This window comes from Pinus tabuliformis, chromosome 5_2 (assembly GCF_031772625.1).
Source record: "Pinus tabuliformis cultivar Carrire ecotype Pingquan chromosome 5_2, CPIR1, whole genome shotgun sequence".
In the NCBI taxonomy this organism is placed as follows: domain Eukaryota; kingdom Viridiplantae; phylum Streptophyta; class Pinopsida; order Pinales; family Pinaceae; genus Pinus; species Pinus tabuliformis.
This window is the reverse complement of record NC_142306.1, coordinates 1,131,336,694-1,131,360,524: the sequence shown is the minus strand read 5'-3', so window position 1 is coordinate 1,131,360,524 and position 23,831 is coordinate 1,131,336,694. Positions and strand designations below refer to the sequence as shown.

At 38.2% G+C, this 23,831-nt stretch overlaps 1 pseudogene; it reads left to right on the top strand.

Moving 5' to 3' along the window:
* Nucleotides 1-547: 547 nt before the first annotated feature.
* The window catches only part of LOC149163179 (xanthine dehydrogenase 1-like), a 167,230-nt pseudogene continuing 143,946 nt past the window's right edge, over nt 548-23,831 (top strand).

The window sequence follows — 23,831 nt, the reverse complement described above, 5'->3', positions numbered from 1 at the left end:
GTTTGGAAGTCCTTTCTCTTTCAGAATGTTATATTTTATCATAAACGCATCAATGTCTTCTTGGATACTTTGACATCTTCTTTCTAGGTTAAGCATCAAGTTCTTTTTGGTCAGAACTTTCTTAATTTCAAGGATGGTACTAGTCCGGTCTTCTATATCCTTTTGTTCTAGTTCTTCCCTGCTTTGGCTATTTAAGAAATTGATTAATTGGATTGCCTCTTCAGGTTTCTCCCCCAATTCTTCTCTGGTCTTTTGTATAGCCTCTGTAGCTAGCTTCATTAAATCAATTTGTTCAAAGATAATCTGAATTGAAGACCAAATATCATTAATGGAATTAATGATATTGGTCCATAAAATCTCTCTGATATCTCTTAAGGGCTTTTCAAATGTTAAGTCCTTCTCTAAAGTTTTTATTCTATCAGTCATCCTTCTGTTCTTTCTTTCTTCTTCAGTGTAGTTCATCTGTGATATCTCATAATTATGCTCCAAGCTAGTAACCATTTCTTTTAATTTCTGTATCTCAGTTGCTTGGATTTTCATTTCCTCCATGGACTTGATTAAGTCCTCTGTTTGCTTTGTTGAAGTTGTTGCTGCTTCAGAAGTACCTATTGTTGCTGTTACTGGAAGAGCTATTGCTGGAGGAATGTTGGGTGCCAAAGATGTTGCAATGGTAGATGGCACTGCTGTAGAAACTATCGGTATTACAGTCTGAGGCATGGTGGTCGACTCACCTTGTTTAGACTGCAAAGCTTTTTCCAATTCTTGTTCTATTTCTTTCAGCTGTTCGTTTAACTTCAGGACCAAGTCCATAAGTTCCTCCTTATTCTGTTTCTCAATGAATTCTATAGTTTGTGGATGTATGAGGGGAGGGAGCTTGAGTTGTTTTCTGAGTGCAACAATGTCTTCATTTTTCTTTTTTATCAAACTCTCAACTGCCTTAACATCTTTGGGATTATGACCCAACTCAATCACTAGGTCTTCTAATGACTTTATTCTAGTGTCCTTAGCCTGAGAAGAGGCTTTTTCTAGTAGTAATTGTGTTGTAGTATTGTTCAAATAATTTTGCAGCTGATGTGCAATGATGGCTTTACTGGTTAAATTGGAGTAGACCATCTCACCCGTTTGCTTGTGGGGCTCAATTTGATCAATTGGATAGATATCTTTAGTAAGAACTTCAAAATTGGTCTTTAAATAATCAGCCATGGACTGTGGCTATTGTAACGTTGGCTTTAAGAAGCTCATCTGCATTTTTCCCTCTTTGATGTCAAAAGTTGACATCAACCTTGTTTGATTTGTAGGAGTCATTTTTAGATATTTGGCATAGGTTTGAGCTTTGAGCTACTCATTCCTAGCCTTAATCTCTTTATACTTTTCCTTCAAATCCTGGCTTTGCTCTGATGCTACTCTGAATGATGACACTTCCACACTTGGTTGCCTATTTAGTATTTGAGTTTGAGAAGAAGATGGTGTCTCTCCTACTACTGTGGTCTATACTGTGTCACTTCTGGTTTCTTCATACTCCTATTCGGACAGAGGATTCAATCTCATTCTTTTAACATATACCTGGTCTAGTGGCACTATTGAGGGACTAGCCTCACTCCTACTTATTTTTTGATTTCGTTCCGCATTGAGAGTGTTATAGACATTTTTGGGCACTGCAACCCCAATCAGACATGTCCATAAACCAAGGGCTCTTAAGTCCCTAAAAGTGTTGTTCCATACCCTAAAAGAACAAGGTCAGCTGATTACATCATCTCCCAGAAGTTCTCGATGAAAAACTGCTCAGAACTGGTCAAAACTGGATCATCTCACTCGCTCCATGGTCAAAGTGTGATGCATACCACCTAATGCACACAGGAGGTGCGATGCATACTGAAAATCCCTTCTATGGGGTGCGATGGACGAGAGTGGACAAATGGCAGAGGTAGTATGCGAGGTGGATGATCATGGAATCTTCCAGAAACTTCTCCTATGACACTTGCCTCTCTGAATTCGCCCAGGGATGAGTAAGAGATCATCAATCTCCAAGTGGAATCAAGAACTATCAGAGAGAGGATACTAATCAGAATCCTAGAAGCTGACTCACCCCCCTACAATCATCTATATATGGATCCCTCATCCCAGAGATCCAAAGGCTAGAATTTTGTATCTTGTAAGGAAGTGCTGTTGGTTTCTTGTTGGAATATCATAGTGTTGGGTGATCTAAGCTTTTCATGAGGTGAAAGAAGGGCTTTCATGCTGGAGGATGGCGCTGGGTCAAAACAATTGGTTGTAATCCTCTTTGCTATTCTTGATTATTAATAAAGCTATTCAAGTTTTCCTCCACATTCTTGTATGTTTAATGATATATGAATTTGTGTGGTCAATATATATCTGGTCCTATATTGTTTATGATTGTAGATCTCTGTTCTTCGATAGTATTACACTGCTTTGACTCCACAGGTGCTCTTTGAAGCTGGGTAGATGAAGGAGAAGCGGCAAGGATCTGTCAGAAAGGAGAGGAATTAAGTAAGGAACCTAGCACAAGACTAAGGTTGGTGTCCTTCATTCCACTCTTATCTACTTTTCATAAAGGAAAACGAAAGTGGTTTAGTTTGTTTGTTTCTAAGATAGCTACCAGTCTTAGTGGGATTAGCAGCTTCGAGTGGAAACTAGATTTCCCAATAGCAAAATGGCGACTCCACGGGGGAGCGAATAGATTGTTTGTTTGTCTATGTTTGTTTGTTTTATAAACTTACAGACGGAACCTGAAGTCAAGCCAGCTAGCCTTCGAACTACATTTGCTACGCAAGTGCAAAGTAGATCAATGCTGCTTCAGTCTATCTCTGGGTTTTGTTTATAAACTGAACAATCGATTTGCAAACTTTCTAATTGCCCTAGTGGTGGTTCTAGTAACCTCATTAGATCAGCCTCTGTGATTTCCATTTACTGTACATCATTTGCTCGGCCTAAATCCCTGAACTGAGCTGCAAACTATGACCAAGAGCCAAGTAAAGTCTCGTCCTAGTACCATCGCACCCTCTCTTCAAGGAAATCTGGATGCATCACACTTCCCGTGTGCAGTGGGTGGGATGCATCCTTGTTTCCCTGTGTTATCGGTGAGATGATCAGAAAAGGCTAATTTTGTCTCCAGGTCTTGGTTTTTCTTCATTCTTTTCAGCGCTATTCTAGAGTTTTGCTGTCTATGATTAGTATACCACTATGGAAACCCCATTCATTTCCATCACTCCACCTCCATTGTGCAAAGAACTGTGAATGTTTTTATGTATTTTCCGTCATTTTCAGTTCTCTTTTACAAAGTAGTAGCATAGTCGAACTGTCATCTTTTGATTTGAAAGTGTCGCAAGTATCGTTTTCAGTCAAAGAAAAGAATTCTATTGTTATGGATGGTCGATTATACAGTTAATCTTGTATTTGATTTGAATTAGTAGTTTTTCAAGTGTTGAAAGTAGTTTTCAATTCAAAATAGTAAAGTGTCGTCATTGTCTTCCTTTCGTTTTGAAGAGAAATTTGTTAGTACTGTCGCTTTGAAAGATAATTCAGATTTGTACTTAGCATTCTTCTTGTCATCCACACATTAAGAAAGCTGAAAACAAATACATGCATGTGCATTTGCATTTAGACTACTTGTTGGTTTGATTTAGGATAGTGCATCTATTGTGTTCTCTCTGCTCTATGTTGAAAGAATATCATCTCTCTTTTTTTAGTAGCTAGGATTTTCATTGCAAAAAGAAGATTAAACGATTTTTTATCATCTTAGATTGCAATTTAGGAATTTTACATCTACATCACGCGGTGAACCTGAAAGGAAAATTTATTAAGAAAGATCAACTATAAAATAAATTTAATGAACCTAAAAATGCTTTGGAACCTAATGCACAACATCTAGAAGTCTAGGCTAGAGATGTATTCCGGCGTCATAAAGCCTGGTAACTGTCGCTTTCACTGTTGGTTGGGTGATTCCCCATTTTTGAGATGACAAGTGCCACTACAGACTTGTGCTCCCATGTACCGTCGAGTATATATTGGGAGACCACAATAGGCTATATCCTTTATCCATAGGAAGCTGTGTCTGCCACCCTATCGATCGCAATGCACTAAACACAGCATTCGGGAAGATTGACTGCTGTACCATAAAAAGTATTCTACAGTTTTGTGATTGGTTTGGTAATCCCTCTGTCTAAATTTCCAGAGTAGTCTCTTTCATTCCTGTTCAGACTCCTTAAAGGAAAAGGTCCATCTAAGCACTTGTCACTTCAGGCTCATTAAAAATTGAAGGCGACTAGAGTCATCTTTTGTTTTTTCTCGACTCTTAAAAATGGAAAAAACAAGTTATGTCAAAGCGTCTAAAATTCATTTAATTCGGAAACATTTTCCCCTTTATTTTTAGTTGACCGAGTAATCCGCAATCGTGGAAGAAAGTCAATTGAAGCCTCATCGTTCGCGGAGGCTTACAAGTCAACCATCTTTGTCTCCAGAATCAAAACTATTCCGGACAAAGCGAACTCGTTTAACCAGATCAAAGTCCCCTAGTCGGGTTGGAACCAGTGTTCCGACACCGTCGGAGACTCCGGTTACTCCAAACATTTCTGGTACCCCTGCCTGTACAGAAGAAGTTCCGAAGCCATTAGAGGACAGTAGAACTGATCCTAGTATACATGAACTAGCTCAATCTATAGCTGATTCGGAAGGTGTTGTTCCCCAAACATCAGTCGCTGCAAAAAATATACCTTCTTCGGCACCAGAAGTATTTTACGGACCTGACGGTCTACCTCTTCCACCTGGTTTGATTGCTATAGAAGAGATTGTGGAGGATCCACCATCTAGTACTCCATCGCAATTTGGAGTTGGGATCACCCTGTATCCTTCTTCATTAGAAATTAGTCTACCGCTATCAGAAGTTCCTGTAGAATCGCTAGGAAATCTTTTGGATAGACTAGATATATCTGAACAACCGTCGACATCTAGGACTGTGTCATCTGACACAGCAGCGGCAGAGTTTCCTGCTGCCACTCCAACAATGTTCGCCAGAGTGCCATCTTTCACAACTAGCTCTCAATCACTGGATGGAATTCATCCAGGGGCTGTTTCGACGGTATGGTCTATTCCCGTTTGTTCATCTGGAATAATATCTAGAATCTCTTATGTTGAGTCTCAGCGATTGATCCTTTGCAATGTCAATTTGGGCAATCTGGTCCTCAAAGGAAAATAATTCCCTTAAGCACCAGATTACTGGCATATGGAGGGCAATATGCCCTTTCATTGTCACCTCTGGGAGGTCAAACATACGAGAGTTCACAACAAAATTCAGGTTATGCTAGAATTACATCCAGTGGTTGGATACCAATACTGCCTCAAAAACCAAGAGTTGTATACTCAATGCAACAAAGTTTGCCTATGTCAAATATCCCCACTACACCGGCTATTGTGATGGTGTCGCAAGTACAAGCGTTACCTGTTGTATGCCAACCTCGGGTCTCTCAGTTCTCAATCCAACAGCCCCTTGTCCATGTGACACCACCACAATCATCGGTTAGTGGCTCCTTAACTGGAGTGACCCAGGCTCAAACGGGTACCATTACCCCTCATCTTGGTCAAACAGCCAGTATTGGACAACAACACATAGTCTCACAACCGTGGCTGGTGCAATATCAACAACCATAATTCTAACAAGTTTACCAAGGATCTAAGCACCAAGTCTTTGCAAGTAATGGGCAGCCGTATATTCAAAACAATCAACATCAACCATTTCACAATCGTTATGCCCAACAACCTTACCAAAGTTATCAACATCAAATGCACTATGCTGGTATGCAAAGACCCACTGCTCAGGCAATCCCATCTTATCTTGGTTATGCTTCGCCGAACCAGAACCAACAGTTGCCCTTCGTGGCAACTTTGGAGTTACCATATTTAAATTGGCTAACAAACGATCCAATAGCTTATGCCCCTTGGTGGCCAGCGATTGCTCATAAACTTCCGTCAGATATTCCTAAATTTAATGGAAATCCGAGTGAAGACCTGTCGAATCATGTGATGACCTTTCACCTGTGGTTCTCATCTAACACTCTAAATGATGATTTGATCAGGCTTCGCCTTTTTCAGAGAAATTTAACTAGTCTGGCAGCAAAATGGTATATCGAATTGCCTAGAGCTTCGTTTGATAACTTCAACGCCCTAGCCACAACCTTTTTAGCCCATTTTCAGTTACCCATAAGGTACGAAACGAGAACAAAGCTTCTTACCAATTTCAAGCAAATGACGGCCACTCACATATCCGATCATGTTCATGAGTGGCGACGTCATTGTAGAATCGTAAAAACATATGTTCCTGATCAGCTATTGGTTGAATGGTTTATTAATTTGTTGTTACCTTCTATTACGGAAAATGTGGTAAAGGGAGGAGTTGTCACTGAAGAGAAAGTAATTGCTCGTGCACAATATCTAGACTTGATCTATACTCAGTCTAGCATGCTCTACGATAAAATCCATGATGCTCCTAGATCGAAATTTTCCGTTCCTCCATCTCCTAAATCAAACAAAGACTCTCATGTCGGGGACAGCGTGATAGGAATGACCAGCGTGAAAAACACAAAATCTAAGTCGAAGAAAGCCCGTACGGTTTCAGGTCAAAATGCAAATGAAGAACTTCTCACCTTGGAAGTAAATGCCATGTTGACTGACAAAGGCAAAGAAACCAAGCAACCAGGAGGCAAGAATAAAAAGAAAGGGAAGAAGAAAAAACAGGAAGAGTCGTCCCCTAAAAAATCTTCTGCAAACCCTTATGGAGAAACGAAACCAAATCGTCCATGCCTAATATGTGATGAGGATCATTGGACAAGAGAATGTTCGTATAAAGCTGAGCTTAGAAAACTCTTCAAGAATTCAAAAACCTCGGCAGTATTGACTGATCTGTTTCCCAATCCAGGAACAAATCTAGTTGCTAGTGACAATGCTTCCCCGTCCCAAGTGCTAATGTTGTCGGTTTCAAAGCAGCAAAACGATGCTTTGATATCGACAAGGAATAAAGATTACGGGAATCCACAGCTGTCGGACAACAAGGCCAATGATCAACCCAGTAGTTTGACAACAACTTCGACTGAAGTTGTGCCACCCATCATTCCTGAACTAACGATAAGACTGCCAAAGGGAGTAGTACACAAATCGACATTTAATCCTCATGCCAGAGCAACATAGCATTATAATATAGTGGAGGATCTGGCCCAATCGCCATCCGCTATGTCGACACTTGAGGTACTGCAAAATTGCCCCTCCCAAAAGCAGGCTTTATTATCAGCAATAGGTGGGATTGACCCAACGGATTCCAATCTTGTGTCCTTTAATCATAGAGGATATGACCCTCAGTTACCAGCTCAACTAGCTTTCCTCATTCAAGTGAAAGCCCTCAACAAAATTGTTCATCGAACAATTATTGATAAGGGGACATCTACATGTATTATGTCGATGAGTTGCTGGAAAACTTTAGGATCTCCACCCTTGTCGCGATCTTCGACAACATTAAAAGCAATTGATGGACAAACATACACCACATATGGGATTTTAGGTAACTTGCAAGTCGAACTGGGGGGTAGAATAGTAGAAATTGATGTTGAAGTTATCGACAGAAACCTCGATTACAACATCCTACTGGGAAGGCCCTGGATATATGTTATGGCTGCCATTGTGTCGACCTACTTCACGAAGATTTCATTTCCCTTCTAAGGAGGAATTACAATCATCGACCAACAAACATTTCTCCCCAATAGTTCACAAGTTACGGGAAGCATTCCGATGATCCATGGAAGCTCTCAGGCACTTCAAAATATCAGAGTAGGCCTACTAAAAGACCCTATATTGATGGGTAATTTTGCCTTACCGCCTTCAAACAATCTGGCGGAAGTGGCCACGGTGGGAACCTACAATATGATATCTTCTAGATTTAGAAGATTCCTGAACATTTTGACAGCATGGATCATCGCCATTTTAGAAATATTGTAGCAATCAATTTTCTTGGCCTGGGGGGCAAGCCCAAATCAACGCTCATCGAGTGTTTGGATAGATAGGTCTAAGGAATATGGTACCTCTTCAGATCCTTGGTCGCATGTACATTCTATAGACAAAGGAATCATTCAGTCAATGATGATAGGAGAGGCACCATGGGAAGATCACCACCATCATTCCCATCTTCCAGATTACCACAAAGATAATTCCAGTGACCTTAATCATCCTTCAGTTTTTGATTTTCTATCAAATACTGTAAATACGATGGATTCCGAGGACAATTCTTATCTCGTGTCGGCCTCATTAAAAAATGAAACAAGGAGTTATGAGGATAGTTCTTTTACTGTGTCAACCTCATTAAAAAATGAAACAACTCCCTTTCCAAGTCGAGTCTTTCAAAGATCTCGGAGGTAAACCTTCATTCCAATCATCGAGTTGAATGCAATGAAGCTTGGGGGGCATGCACCTCGATTTGCGTTATTATGCTGGGGGCATGCAAAATTATCACGAGCAGTGTTACCATAGGGTTCAAGATCATTAAAAAATAAACCCACCACGAGCAGTGTTACCGCAGGGTTCAAGCTCGCTAAAAAATAAACCCACCACGAGCAGTGTTACCACAGGGTTCAAGCTCGTTAAAAAATAAACCCACCACGAGCAGTGTTACCGCAGGGTTCAAGCTCGCTAAAAAATAAACCCACTATGAGCAGTGTTACCACAGGGTTCAAGCTCATTAAAAAATAAACCCGCCACGAGCAGTTCTTATGTGGAGTTCAAGCTTGTTAAAAAATAAACATAAGCAATGAGCAAACGTTCCCTCAAAGTTTAAGCTCATTAAAAAATGAACCAATTTCTGGTAAATAACCATTGTGAATGCATTATCATCAGCTTTTGAGCCTTGGTCGTGTTCTCATCATCACCTCCGCTCTATTTTAGCCAATCATTCACCTCCATTTGATTGTTTACCCCTTTTGAGGAACAGCTGTGAAGAGTGATCCTGTTAACCATCCTTGTGACATTGCCGTGATTGGAAAATTCCAAACCTTACCTGGAATTAGTTGCTACCTGAAATTATCACTTGTTCCTCAAAAACGAGTCTCCTTTAAGCTCTTTCACCTGACTCATAAAATATGAAAAGATTGCCGAGCGATTGGCCTCTCCAGCTCGTTAAAACGACCGGAAGTGATATCCCTCCTCTAGATTTTAATCGTTTTGGACCTGAGGGATTATTACAGAAAAAGATCGAGTGCTTGTCTTGTTCGGCTCGTTAAAATTACTGAAAATTCATTCCTTTCGTATTATTTTATACTTTTTCGGACTTAAGGGATTATATGATGAAAAAGGATTATTGGAGTTTCCTTTACATCCCTTTTAGACTCTCTAAAATTGAAAAGGACCGAGTTATCTTTGTCGTTAAACTCGTTAAAACCGAATAGAGACAAACTTGTCCATACAGACAAGAATGAGTTTCACTGTCGCTAGGCTTGTTAAAATATAGCGATGGGTTTTCCCGTAGGGAAAATTATAGAACAAGCATATGTTATCCTCCTCAATCTTGACAAAAATAAAGAGGTACTAGTCAGCAATGACTTGGGAAAATTTGGGAAGAAAACTTGAAGAAACTTTATTGGTAGCAAGTCGCTCTTGAACATGACACTTTCACTCCGCATCCGAGTCGGGTTGGGTTGTTCCGTTCACTGGTCATATCACCATTGGTCCATCACACCATCCAAATTTGGGGTTAACACTACCAATCCATCATGTCAGTGTCACCGGTATGTTCAAGAGAAGTCACTCAGAGAATTCACCTGTGTCTGATCCGCTGCAATACATTCACGCTCCATTATTTCATGACCGCCACCCTGAACCCTGTATCATCAGACCGTTTTCACCTCCAAAATCATTTACTCCATTCCTTGTCATAGATGTGGGATTCATTAGGGCCCTACTACGGTGAGTCACTTCTTGTCGATATCAGCTCATTATCCAAGAAGTCGACTTAGGAACAACCCCTTCAGTACTTTGAAGCTTGCATGCCTCAATGGCAAGTTTCTCACTTCCGGTGACACGCGTACATCAATGGCCTTTGACTGAAATATTTTGCGTGGTGCTCGACTCCAAGTCCCTTATTCACACCACGCGAATTGTACTATAGTACCTTGAGGGTTATCATCATTATCGGTGATTCCTCTCGTGCCTGTTAACAGCTGCATCATTGGCTGGTAATCAGGCGATGTCTTTCCATGTTCAACTCCAGAACATATTTCACATGGATTGACTTGTACTCCGAGTGAAGATTGAACAAGTTTGAAGACCCCAGATCTAGTTTCATCCATCCAGGCTGCGATATATTCAGGAAAATAAGGACATCAAATGTACATTGTTGCTGCACAGACGATCATCCAAATCAAAGGATGATGACTCTATTAGAATCATCAGTCTCCCGCATAGATGGTTGTCTGTCGTATGTACATGAAAATGAATTTATAAAGTTGAGCATGGGAATGCCCGCCTCAACTAGATCATGAAAAATAATTGAAGATAATGTATTGTATTGTATCTTATTACAGGTCACCTTCCAGCTCGAAAAAACTTCAGTCTCATGATAAAGCATTTCACCTGACATCAGAAGATTAACGACCTCATGCTTTAGGGGGCAATTGTTATAGACATTTTTGGGCACTGCAACCCCAATCAAACATGTCCATAAACCAAGGGCTCCTAAGTCCCTAAAATTGTTGTTCCATACCCTAAAAGAACAAGGTCAGCTGATTACATCATCTCCCAGAAGTTCTCCATGAAAAACTGCTCAGAACTAGTCAAAACTGGACCATCTCACTCGCTCCATGGTCAAAGTGCGATGCATCCCACCTAATGCACACGGGAGGTGTGATGCATACTGAAAAGCCCTTTCTGGGGTGCGATGGGTGAGAGTAGACAAATGGCAGAGGTAGTATGCGAGGTGGATGATCATGGAATCTTCCAGAAACTTCTCCTGTGACACTTGCCTCTCTGAATTCGCCCAGGGATGAGTAAGAGATCATCAATATCCAAGTGGAATCAAGAACTATTAGAGGACACTAATCAGAATCCCAGAAGCTGACTCACGCCCCTGCAATCATCTATATATGGATCCCTCATCCCAGAGATCCAGAGGCTGGAATTTTGTATCTTGTAAGGAAGTGTTGTTGGTTTCTTGTTGGAATATCATAGTGTTGGGTGATCTAAGCTTTTCATGAGGTGAAAGAAGGGATTTCATGCTAGAGGATGATGCTGGGTCAGAAAAATTGGTTGTAATCCTCTTTGCTATTCTTGATTATTAATAAAGCTATTCAAGTTTTCCTCCACATTCTTGTATGTTTAATGATATATGCATTTGTGTGGTCAATATATATCTGGTCCTATATTTTTTATGATTGTAGATCTCTGTTCTTCGATAGTATTACACTGCTTTGATTCCACAGGTGCTCTTTGAAGCTGGGTAGACGAAGGAGAAGCAGCAATGATCTGTCAAAAAGGAGAGGAATCAAGTAAGGAACCAAGCGCAAGACTGAGGTTGGTGTCCTTCATTCCACTCTTATCTACTTTTCATAAAGGAAAACGAAAGTGGGTTTAGTTTGTTTGTTTCTAAGATAGCTACCAATATTAGTTGGACTAGCAGCTCCGAGTGGACACTAGATTTCCCGATAACAGAGAGGAATTTGCAATAGGGGAGGATTGCCCATGTTTGTTTTAGTTTGGGTCAATTCCTTAGAAATGCTCTTTGACCTTGAATCTTTCCTCAGTTTTGAAGTCTCTGGTTGTCCTGATGACTGGGCACTTGGCTCCTGTGTTGGTCTCTATGAAGATTCTGTAGGCACCTATTCAAAGGAATCCAAATCAAGTCTTTTTTCTAAATCTTTCATAACATTCTCTACTTCAACTTGTGTGCTATCTGGTTCTATAAGTGTTCCCTCCACCCATTCATTTTTATTTGCATATTGTTCTATCTCTGGAATTCTATGATGAATGTAGGGGGACAGCTTATGCTTTTGTCTTCTGTCACTGATGAAGCTGTGAGGATCATAAGGCCAGATGAAACTCTTTTTCAGTCTCATTCTTTCAAGGATTTCTTCTGCTGTTTTCCTTGCTTTTCTGTTGTTACAAACAAATGGTCCTAAGTGATCCTTTATCCTCAACTGAGCTTTCTTCTTAGCTTTCATAAAGTGGATTTCATCAGAGTTTATCATTTGCCTGTAGTACTCCAAGGCAAATAATCTCATGGGGACATATTTGGGCAATTTGTAGGGAGGCAATTCACACCCATAAACTCTGATCTCGGTATGGTTCTGGTATAAGTACCAGTCACCAACCCTGTATTGCTTGGATAATTGAAGGATTCTTTTGATATCATCACTGATTTTGGGAGGGGGACTTCCTATCAACATGGTAGTTACACGATGGACAAACTGATCAATAAAATATGTATAAGGGGAAGAAATTGAATAGTGAAAAATTGAATTCCAGAAGACAATAGACTTGGGATTCCCTCTGGTGTCAAGTTTTTGGACAGGGAAAGGGAATTTATCGGACTGGTAGTAAAGAAAAATATGATACAAGACTATGGAATATTTAAAGACTCTCTCGTTCTTTAATCTCGTGAATTGGTCATGTGTCTTGTCTACAATAAATGTGGCATAGTCAAATTTGGCTACAGGAGGTTGACTAGGGGTAAAAATAGTCATGAAGGCTAAGGTTAATTCATCTACATACTCACTGGTGATGAAACCCATAATGCAAGCAATCATGGTAACAATATCTTTGCCTAAGTCAGTGAAAAGGCATGACATGTAGGGAGGGGGGTCTTTTGGCATGTGCTTCTTATCAATGAAAGTTTGAAAAACTCTGCTAATTTCAAAACTAGACATCTTGGTGGATTTCTCAAGTAATTTTGCAATGGAAAGGGGAGTGAGGTTCTGGTCAGGCTGTAATTACAACATCTCATTAATAGACTTGGCTGTAATGGTGAAAAGGATTTCCTGGTTAGGGGACATTACAACTCTCAAATTGGGGTTGTAATTTGCATGGCATTGGTGGACAATATCTGGGAAAATGTGAACAAAAGGGAATTGGTACTTCGGTAGATTTGACTCCCAAAGACCTATGTTATCAGAGCGGTTCAGGTAATTGTCTCGGTACCTGCAGTAGAATTTCAAGGGGAAATCAAAAGTAAGGTCTTTGATTTGAAAATCTCTATCGGCCAAGGGGAGGTAGTACAAATCCCTATGGGGAGTGGTGATTGGAGCAATGTTTAGGGAAACAGGAGCTTCCATCCTTAGTTCTTGGGTTTTTAAGGAAGGAAGTTGGGGGTTTTCAAGAAATTTCAGGAGAAAAAGGTGCTTCGGGAAGCTGGGGACTAAGAAAATAGCTTAATTGTACTGAATAATTTGGACTTAAATCAATTTATTGGAAATTTAGTACAAAACAAGGTTTCTGAGAGGGAAATGCAGTAAATACCTATTTTTGGTCGACTTTCTAGACAAATGGCTACAGTGAAGACTTTTCAGGGTGCGCACAATAGTCCGTAGTGGTTTGGAGTTCAGTAACTAATGGCGGTTGACGATTGGAAGTTAGTTGCTAGGCTGGATGTACTATGTGCGTGCATGGAAGGCAGAAGTCGTTTTCTCAGGAAAAAAGGGAAAACATTGAACATTTTTTGTTTTTATGCACAAAGTCAATGATTTTTGGCGGGTGAATGAAAATGACAGTTTGTGGCAATTGATTGATGGGACACTTTGTAATTTGTGGAGGCGGTAAACGGGAGCGGTAATGGTTTTTATCGCGCTGCCTTTAGGAGGTTGGTGGTTTTGGCGGAGGGTCACGCGATGCCATAGATCGAGTGACACGTAGCGCCGACGAAAAGTCAAAACCGCTCGTATCGCACAGTTAACATTCAGCCCAAAGGTCTATGAGATATGGGCGAGAGCCATTGGATGTGGGGAGTTTGATTGGATGGTAGTCAGTAGCGGGAAGTGATGGGGAGTTAATGAAGGGGCCCGATGATAATTTAAAAGACTTTAATTACATTGAGGGTGATATGATTGACAAAGAGGTTATTAATTAATCCAAGTGATTAATTAATCCCTTTTTATTAGCGCTTCGAGGTTTTGGCTTTTAATTAATCGTGATTTGATTCAATTAACCCAACTGAGTTAACTTTTATTATGGTTTATTTTGCAAACCATGGGGTGGGAATATTTACTTATTTTGGGATTCTAACTAATTAATACGGGAAAAGGTTGTTTTTTTTGGGAGTTAAATAATAATAAAAATTAAAAATTAATATGAATATGAAAAGGAAAAAGCGCTAAGTAAATGTCTCCGAAAATTCATTTCATCATCTAACATTATAACTTAGGCTAAAATGTGTCTGTGGGGGGTTTTTTGAGGAACCTTTATTTTTCCTAAGTAAAATAGTGATTTTTCTTAGGAAAAGAATTTGAAGGAGACGAATGAATTATGAAAGGGTTTTAGAACTTAGGCCTTACAAGTTATTGGGCCAAGGGTCTGGTCCATCCAAAAGTCAGAGAAATGCTCTGAGCCCCTTTAACTTTCAGGTTGTTGGTGCCTTTAGTATTTATGGGAAATTAGTAAAATTTAGGGAAAAATGAGTGAGGAGGTTTATTAGTTTGACTTTTATCTCTGTTGTAAATGTCTTCATTGTCATCGATGTCTTTAAGTGCTTTTGATGATGAAAGTAAAATATTTGAGCTTTTAACTTAACCATTCATCATACATAATTTTGCAACCAATCATCTAGTTACCCACCTACACATTTACCATTTTTACTTCTTTTATTAGGGTGCACTTAAACTGGCAAACCCTTATCAAACTTCTCTTTTCTTTTACAATGGGAATCTATCTAAGTCTATCCTTATTACATCTAAGGGCTCATGTTAAACTATTGAGCTCCTTTTACTCACTCTACCTATCTACTTATCTGCCAAGATTAAACAGTTTGGTCAGATTTTATTCTCTATCTATAAACAAGAAATTCAAAACATGGAATAACCAAGATTAAACTATTTGGTTACCATGGATTGTGGCATAAATAACAAGTTCACACAATCTTTATTATACAAAATGTAAAATAGCAGTGGCATTTGGACTTGCACACTTTCATGGTCTTTTTATTTTCTTTGGGGTTCATTTTTCATCTTTTTGACCTTTTATTTATTCTCTTTGCCCTTTGATTTTTCTTTTAGGGCATACCCTCTTTATATTTTTTTAATTTTTTGAGTTTTTACAAACATGTAAAACATTTGCAGAAAGCAAAGGTATGTACATATGTTACACTAAAAAATGTCACCATGACTATTTACAGTTAGTATGGCTCTATCAACAGTCATGCTATCCTCTTAGGCAAGTCTTATGCCTCTGCTCTCCATGTCAAACTCCAAAAAGAGAGAAAGTCTTTATAAATGTATTTATCTCTAGATATGCAGGTTCTGTCAACCTTACCTGCGGGTACGCACCCAATGTTCACAAAAGCTGCGTCTTTGGACGCTCTGTATGTAAAGGGGCAGGTGCGTCCCCCTGTAAAGGTCAAAATGCGCAAGTTTCATCTTTAAAAAGTTACTTGTGGTCATTTCTAGAGCATTCTAGAAGGTTGTTTGACGTGTATTGAGCGCCTCCAGATGGTTCATGTACCCCTATCAAAGAGGGACTTATCCCATCAATAAGGGAGCTATCCCATCCATTGAGGGGATTATCCCATTGATGGTGGACCTGAATAACTTCCTCTTGAGCACTATAAATACAGGCATTGGGCCAGAAGGAGGGGAGGTTGGAAGCTATACATTTCTATGGGTAGATGCTGCTGGAATTAGGACTCCCATTTAGAAGCTTGTGAGGAGAGATTGCCATCTTTGCTTGTTCTATTTGGAAGTGGGTGAGCTTTGTCAAAGTAAAGGAGAACTCTTGATGGACCCTGGGAGGGACTTGCACAACACCAAGGCTCAGGTTGTATTTGTTCCTTTTGTTACCTATTAATGCAAATGAGTCCATTCTTCTCAATAACTTGTTATTTATGAGTTGTTTCATGTACTCCTTGGTTAGGAAATGGTTTAGATCATTGCCTGCTAATACTATTGATAGTTAGATGCACTTCACCAGCTATTTTTGAACAGATGGGAAAAGAAAAAGAATCCCTTACAAATCCTTTCAGAATATGAGAATATTAGAAGGGGACCTAATGAGACTGTTCAAGATTACTACACTAGATTCAATAGTATATATAATGCCATCCCAGTTAATCTTAGACCCCCACCTGACTTAGCATTAATAAATTTCCCTGATGGTTTTGACACAGATATGGCATACCAACTTAGGGAAAGGAACCCCCCAACATTAGAAGAAATGCAAAGTGTAGCTGTTAGTGTTGAAGCTAATTTGTTAGCTAAAAGGGCTAGAGTTAGAAATGAAAAAAGAGGAACTGCTAAAGATGAAATTTCACCATCTGACATCAAAATAGATAGTTTAATCAAAAGTATGGAAAGACTAATGGATAGAATAGATAACATAGAAAGGAAACCCTAATGGGATAACCAACAAGCACCTCCAGTTAGAAACCCGAATTTTAGAAAAAACCAAAATCAAAACATTGGAAAAACTGGATAGGATCAGAACATTAGGCCTCCTTTTCAAGAACATTATGTAGAGACATCCCATCCTAAAGATCCAGAACAAGGTACAAAAATTAACATAATGGAATAAATGATGAGGACATTGTTTTTCTAACCCAAGATGAGCAGGAAATGCATATGCTGCAGCAATTACAAATCCAGTTTGGAGAGTCATTCGATTACAAACAGGGATATGATTCTGCCATTTTTGAAGTACACAAACAATATAACCTAAGAAGCAAAAAGAATTCTGATGTCCCTGACCAAACCAAGAAAATAGTGCAAAGTCAACCCAAGAAAATAAAATAAGCCCCTGTTTTGAAAATCCTCCAAATTCTCCCTAGGCAGAACCTAAATCCTTCTGGCCCCACAATTGTACATATAACCTCTGATCAACCTTTTGTTGATCCGCCATCCACTTCAATTCCACCTAAGCAACCAGTGGACAAAGCTCAAAACCTCAGATCTAAAAATCCACATAAAGAGATCCATAATAAAGGAAAACAAGATAAGCCTACCCAAATCCTTGCTTCAAAAATCCAAAACCTTCAAACAAAAAAAGTCTCTTTGCCAGTCAATCTGGGAGCATACATAGCAAAGCTAAAGATTTCAGTTCCTTTAATAGAACTAATCAAGAATGAAAATTACAAATCATAGATAAACCAGACCTTAAACATTGCTGAAAATGAGGATTTTTTCAACCTGTTTGATGACCAACCAGAACTCATATTTGGTCCAGATGTTAATGGAAAACTATTAGAAGGAGGAGTTCCACCTTTTTACATTAGCCTTAGTATCCATGACAAAATTGTACACAATGCAATGTTGGATTCTGGGGCCTCTCACAACTTAATGCCCAAACCAGTGATGGAGAAATTAAACCTAGACATTACAAGGTCTTACAAAGACTTATTCTCATTTGACTCTAGTCAGGTACAATGTCTAGGATTGATTAAAGACCTATGTGTCACCTTAGTCCAATATCCTGCCAAAAGAATCCTTATGGATATCGTGGTTGTTGACATCCCACCAAAGTATGGCATGCTGTTATCTAGATCATGGGGAGCCAAATTTCAGGGATCTTTCTAACTAGATATGCCATATGTAACAATCTCTGTTTTGACAACCTAAGAAACTATACTGAGAAACCTTAATGAAATATATGGTAAGTAGCCAGGATCGGCCTCAAAACTTTCCCATCTACTCCATATACTTAGATATCGATTCTTTTATACTGTATAATGCTAATCAAACACAAGAAGAAATTTCAGATAGTACTAATACAGAACCAAAAGAAATTGCAATTTCTACACAAAATGAAACTAACCAAACTATAAGACTTTTCAATGAACAAGATGGTCAAATTGTTGTAAATGATGAAAAGTTTGTTGCACCAGATAGTGAAAATTATGAGCGTGAGATATTATGGCATTTAGAATTTTATGGATCAGTCAATAAGTTAGGAGCAGGAGCAGTAGCAAGAGTGTGGATATATAATTTGGAAAATAATCAATGGGAAGGCCATGCATATAGATTGAATTTTAAATGTACCAATAATATGGCCGAGTATGAAGCATTAATTTTAGGTCTTAAGTTAGTTAGGAATCTATGTGCTAAAAGAGTTTCTGTTATGGGAGACTCTGAACTAATTATAAAACAGATTGATGTTATATATATGACAAAGGACCCTAGGTTAAGTTGTTATAGAGGAACTATCGTAGAAATACTTAACACTTTCCTAGAAACAAAGCTTGCAGTAATTCCTAGAAAACACAATGTGCAAGCCCATAGTTTAGCAATGTTTGCCAACACTTGCAAATTACCCTTATAACCTAACCATCAATACACTGCTGAAGTTAGGCACAGACCTGGAATTCCAGATAATTTGAAGAATTGGAAAATATTTTCTAATGACAAACAAATAAATAACCTTTTACTTTCAGAAGAAGTGTTTGTAAATAACAATATATACACTAATACATCCATATATCTTGACACTAAAGATGAGATAGAAATAAATGAGATAGAAGGTGATGAACTAGATAGAGTCAACCCAACTAAATTTACTAAATCAGAGGTAGATAATTTAGAGCAAATTGAGATCGATGAAATAATCAATGAAGAAACCAAAGTAATTAATCTCAAGGATAACTTATTACCAAAGGGATTAACCCCTCTGGAAGATTTATTTGATTCAAATGATGTTCCTAGGAAACCTAAAATGGAACCATTAAGTTCTGATATAGAGGAATGTAATATAGGCACCAATGAAAATCCTAAACTGATCAAACTTTCAAAATCATTACCTCCAACTAAAAAAGTAAAATACATTGAGTTGCTGAAAGAATTTCAAGATGTCTTTGCTTGGAGTTATGAGGACCTCAAATCCTATGACACCAACATCATCCAACACAAAATTCCTATTAAAGAAAATCAAAAGCCTTTCAAACAAAAACTTAGAAGGATCAATCTTGTCTTATTACCTGCAATTGAAAAATAAATTCAGAGGATGTATGATGCCAAAATAATTGCACCAATCAGATTTTCTGATTGGGTCTCAAACATGGTGCTAGCCAGAAAGACAACTGGTGAGATCAGACTCTATGTGGATCTTAGAAACCTCAACAAAGTGTCACTAAAAGACAATTACCCTCTCCCCAAAATGGACCACATTTTACAGAAGGTAGTTGGATAAACCAGAATCTCATTGTTGGATGGGTTTTTTGGTTACAATCAAATCTTGGTTCATCTAGATGACCAACCCAAAACTGCCTTTACTACTCCTTGGGGCACATTTATGTATGTGAAAATGCCTTTTGGGCTAATGAATGCAAGAGCCACTTTCCAGAGGGCTATGGATATAGCTTTTGCAAAATAAATTCATGATTTCCTTGTGATATATCTAGATGATATTACTGTATTTTCAAAATTTGGCAATCAGCATTTGGATCATCTAAGACAAGCTTTTATTAAATGCAGGAAATTTGGAATCTCCTTGAACCCCCAAAAGTCTTTGTTTGGGTTAGAAGAAGGAAAGTTGTTAGGTCACATAATTTCAAAAGATGGTATAAGAATAGACCCTAAGAGAATATACGCCATCTTGCAAATACAACACCCGAGGAACATTAGAGAGTTACATGCTTTTTTAGGAAAAATTAATTTTCTTAGAAGATTTATATCTAATCTGGCAGAATTAATTAGATCACTAAACAATATGCTGAAAAAAAGATTTTACCATAAAATGGACTATTGAGGCTAAAAAATCCTTTAAAGACATTAAACTAACCTTAACTAAAATGCATGTGTTAATCAGTCCTAAATTTGACAGAGATTTCATCTTGTTTTCCTTTGCTTCTGAGCACACAATAGCTGCAATGCTATTGCAGAAAAATGACCAGGGCTATGAACAACCCATTTCTTTCTTTAGCAAAGCCCTGAAATATGCCCCATTGAAATACAATATAATGGAAAAATAAGCATTGGCTTTAGTCAAAGCCATTAAGGACTTTAGGGTATACATCTTATATTCTCATATAGTAGCCTACGTTCCAAATTTAGTAGTCAAAGACATCCTAACTCAAGATGGTCCTGATGGAAAGAGGGGAAAGTGGATTGCTACTATCTTAGAGTATGATATAGAAATCAAACCTACTAAGTTAATCAAGGGCCAAGGTTTAGCCAAGCTCATGGCTGAATCGAACTATCAGGCCTTGGATATAAACTTTATTGCAGCAATAGATAATGAAGAGTGTTATCACCAAAATAAGACCTTGATAGGCTGCTGATCAGACTATCTCAGTGTAACTATTTCAAACCAATCTTTCAGCTAAGGCTTAGCCTCCTCAGCCTGAGAGGGCTATCTCAAATGGTTAATGATTTTGATTAAAGAATAAGATAGATGGCTAACTCTATGGTTTGTGATTGTATGTGTTTATAGGTTGAAAGATGAAGGCTAGCTAACATTGGGCTATGGAGTCAAAGTATGTTCAGTACCATAGCAAGATCAACTTAACATGACGTCAGGGCATAGAGAGTTTTTATACATCAACAAAACAAATATACAATGCAAGGAAACAGGGTTTATAAATACATGAAGGAAGTTAGAGCATCATTGATGAGTTCTAAGTAACATGTATTCATACCACTGCAAGTAAGTGAAAGAGGAAAGCCATGAGACAATAGGACATTAAAAAATCTCTTTGAATCCTTAGTAGTGAAGCCAAAACATTCTACCTAGCATGGAAGTTAAGGCATTATAGAGTTCAAGTGCAGAAATGCAAATATGAAACAGTGAAACACAGTTAGTTTATCTATGAAGGAAGTCAGAGCATCATTGATGAATTCTGAGTATCATAAGTAAACATCACTGCAATGTAAGTATTGGAAGATGCTATCAAAACAAGAACATACGAGAACTCTTCATGAATCTTGAGTTGTCTAAGTAGAAATTCTGCATTAGGTTAAAAATATATACAGTCTGCACATAGAGTAGCAGCTGAGCCAAAAAGTCTCCAACCCTTTGCTAATTAGACCTCTTGCTCTATATAAATCATTTACAATGTTTATTCCTTCACCGCTCATCAAGATAATTTGAATTTGCTATGAGTGACACCTATCCTAACCATAAAACAAACCATTAAATGCATTTGACAGCTAACTAACAGTCCTAGAGTTCTAATACAATTAGGAGTGGAACTCCTTATTATGATTACAACAACCTTAACTAAACATTTAAAGCATTATTTGATAGCTGCAACCTCATGAAGTCGAATTTGATGAAGCCTCCCACGTTGTCACCTTGCTATTGATGATAAACCCTAGGAATTAAGGAACATGTTTCCCTATTTTTAGGTTTAGGATCTTTGAAAATTAGCACGTGGGACAGAGAATTTATCTTCTTATCCACGAAATATTTTTTGAAACGGAATAAGGTTTTTGTATTCCATGATTTCTAGAACAAAAACCTCTCTTTTTTTTTAAAAAAACTTCTCCAGCTGTCCAGAATCTGTCCTTGAAAAACACGTGTAAAACAGGAAAAATCCATTTTCTGAAATTAGGGTGTCAATGAAAGCTTAGTATCTCCCAACTGAAAACATTTATGAATAAAGTGAAATAGGTTATTGTAGCTAGAGATTTTATGAAGAGAAACCTCCCTCATAATTCCAAAATACCGTTTCCTTTAACTAGAAACGTATCTTGAAAAATACTGCTAAAACCAGAAGACAAACTGCACCTACAGTAGTTTCGTAGCGCAAATTTAACCATAAATTTCTCCCACCTCAGAACGAATTTGAAGAAACTGGAAGAGGTTTTTGTATTTCAGTATGTTAGGAAGAAAAAATCTTTCATTTTTCAAAATTGAGTTTTCAGCTGCTCAGGAACCCTTCTCGATGTTGACTAGTAAAAATAGTTTTTCTGCTGAAACACGCTGCTTCAGGGGTTTTGTAGCGTGCTACGAAAACTCCTAGTTCAGTGATTTCATAGCGCAAAACTAGTTTTTTACACTGTCTGCACTACAAAAACGTGGATTCATAGCAAGTTTCAATTTTTTTTCAAAATGGCTAAACACATGACTTTCAAACATGATATGAGATCCATAAAGTGTAAAACAAGGTTGTTGAGCTTTATTTGATGATGGAAATGAGACTCTAACCCTATGACTTAGACTCTAAAAACCATAAAAGTGACTTAACCACCATCTAACATTATGACTCAGGAACAAATGTAAAATGTAAACCTTGACACAAGCTTGACACATGGAAATAATGTGTGATGTGGGACCAGTGATGGGCAAGAACGAAGTGTTGACCTTATTTGACCATACCAACAAGACTCTTTTCTAGATCTTAGACACTAAAGCAACCATGGAAAGACTAGACCAAGGCTAACACCAATCCTTTGGAATAGAACTGATGCTCCAAATTTAGAAATCATTTCTTAAGTGATAACAGTGGCTCCACTTGGGATAGTGTGCCCCTGTGGTACACTAAGAACTTGTAGCTCCAGTGCCGCTATCCATTTTCTAGAATAAAATTCTGAACTTTTGCCCAATCTACTCCTCAAAACTTTAGTGATTTCTAAAAGAAGAATTCAATACTAAACCTACTGAAACAGATGCTCAATCAACCTACCTTGAGCTTATCTGCACATTCCTACCTACCCTATCAACTACAATCTCCACTTGTAGCTCAAGGAACATGAAACTTCCAATGAAGCCAGTCATCGATCTGATCTGACACTTGAATCTCTTGACTATGCTTGAATCAAAAATAAACCAAATACTGAAATAAACAAGGCAGCATGAGGTGTAACTGTTCTTCAAGATGAAAATATAACTGGAAGCCTGAACAGTAAATCTTTTCCATGTAGTCAGCTATAGGGTAAAAAAACACATGGTTAGTTTGATGATTCTCATAACATTCTATATCTTCAAACAACTGATCCTCAGCTACACAAAATTTATTTGATATGCTATCCAACTGCTTTTCTGAATGATTCCCACAAACAATGTAATTTTCCTCATTATTATGATCATTCTTTGATGTAAGCTGCTGCAAGGAATTACAAAAATGAACAACCTTTTCCTCTGCCTGAGGGTTATAAAAAATTTCTTCCAGCATTTCTTCTTGGTGTTTGTAATCATTTTCATACTCTTTATGATCAAAAGACTGGCAAGTTTGCTGCATCCCTACATCAATCTCAGAGGATGTAATATGATTTTCATAAGTAAACCTCTGCTGATTTTCATGCTGCATTTCATGGGATGTTATACTTTCTTCTTGGTGTTGAAATGTATTGTTATGAAGAGCCTCTAAAATTTCTTCATCCATAAACTCATCATCATCATAACAATCCTCCAAATATTGAATAAAACTCGTAGAATGTTTACAACAATCTTTCACCAGCAATAAGGAGGGATGACACTCTTTATACATGTCATAGAATACATCATGGAAATCAGCAAGAGAATATAATGAACCATTTTCCAAGCTTTTATACCAAGACCATTCTTTTCCTTCTAAAGTGGTCATAAACATCCTCATGAGACAATCTTCAGGGAACTGAACCTTAAGACTGCATACATGCATATGGAACCTAACCAAATGAAGAGCAGCATTGTCTTTCTTTTCATCTTTGAATATTGGAAGATTATCTAACCAATCAACC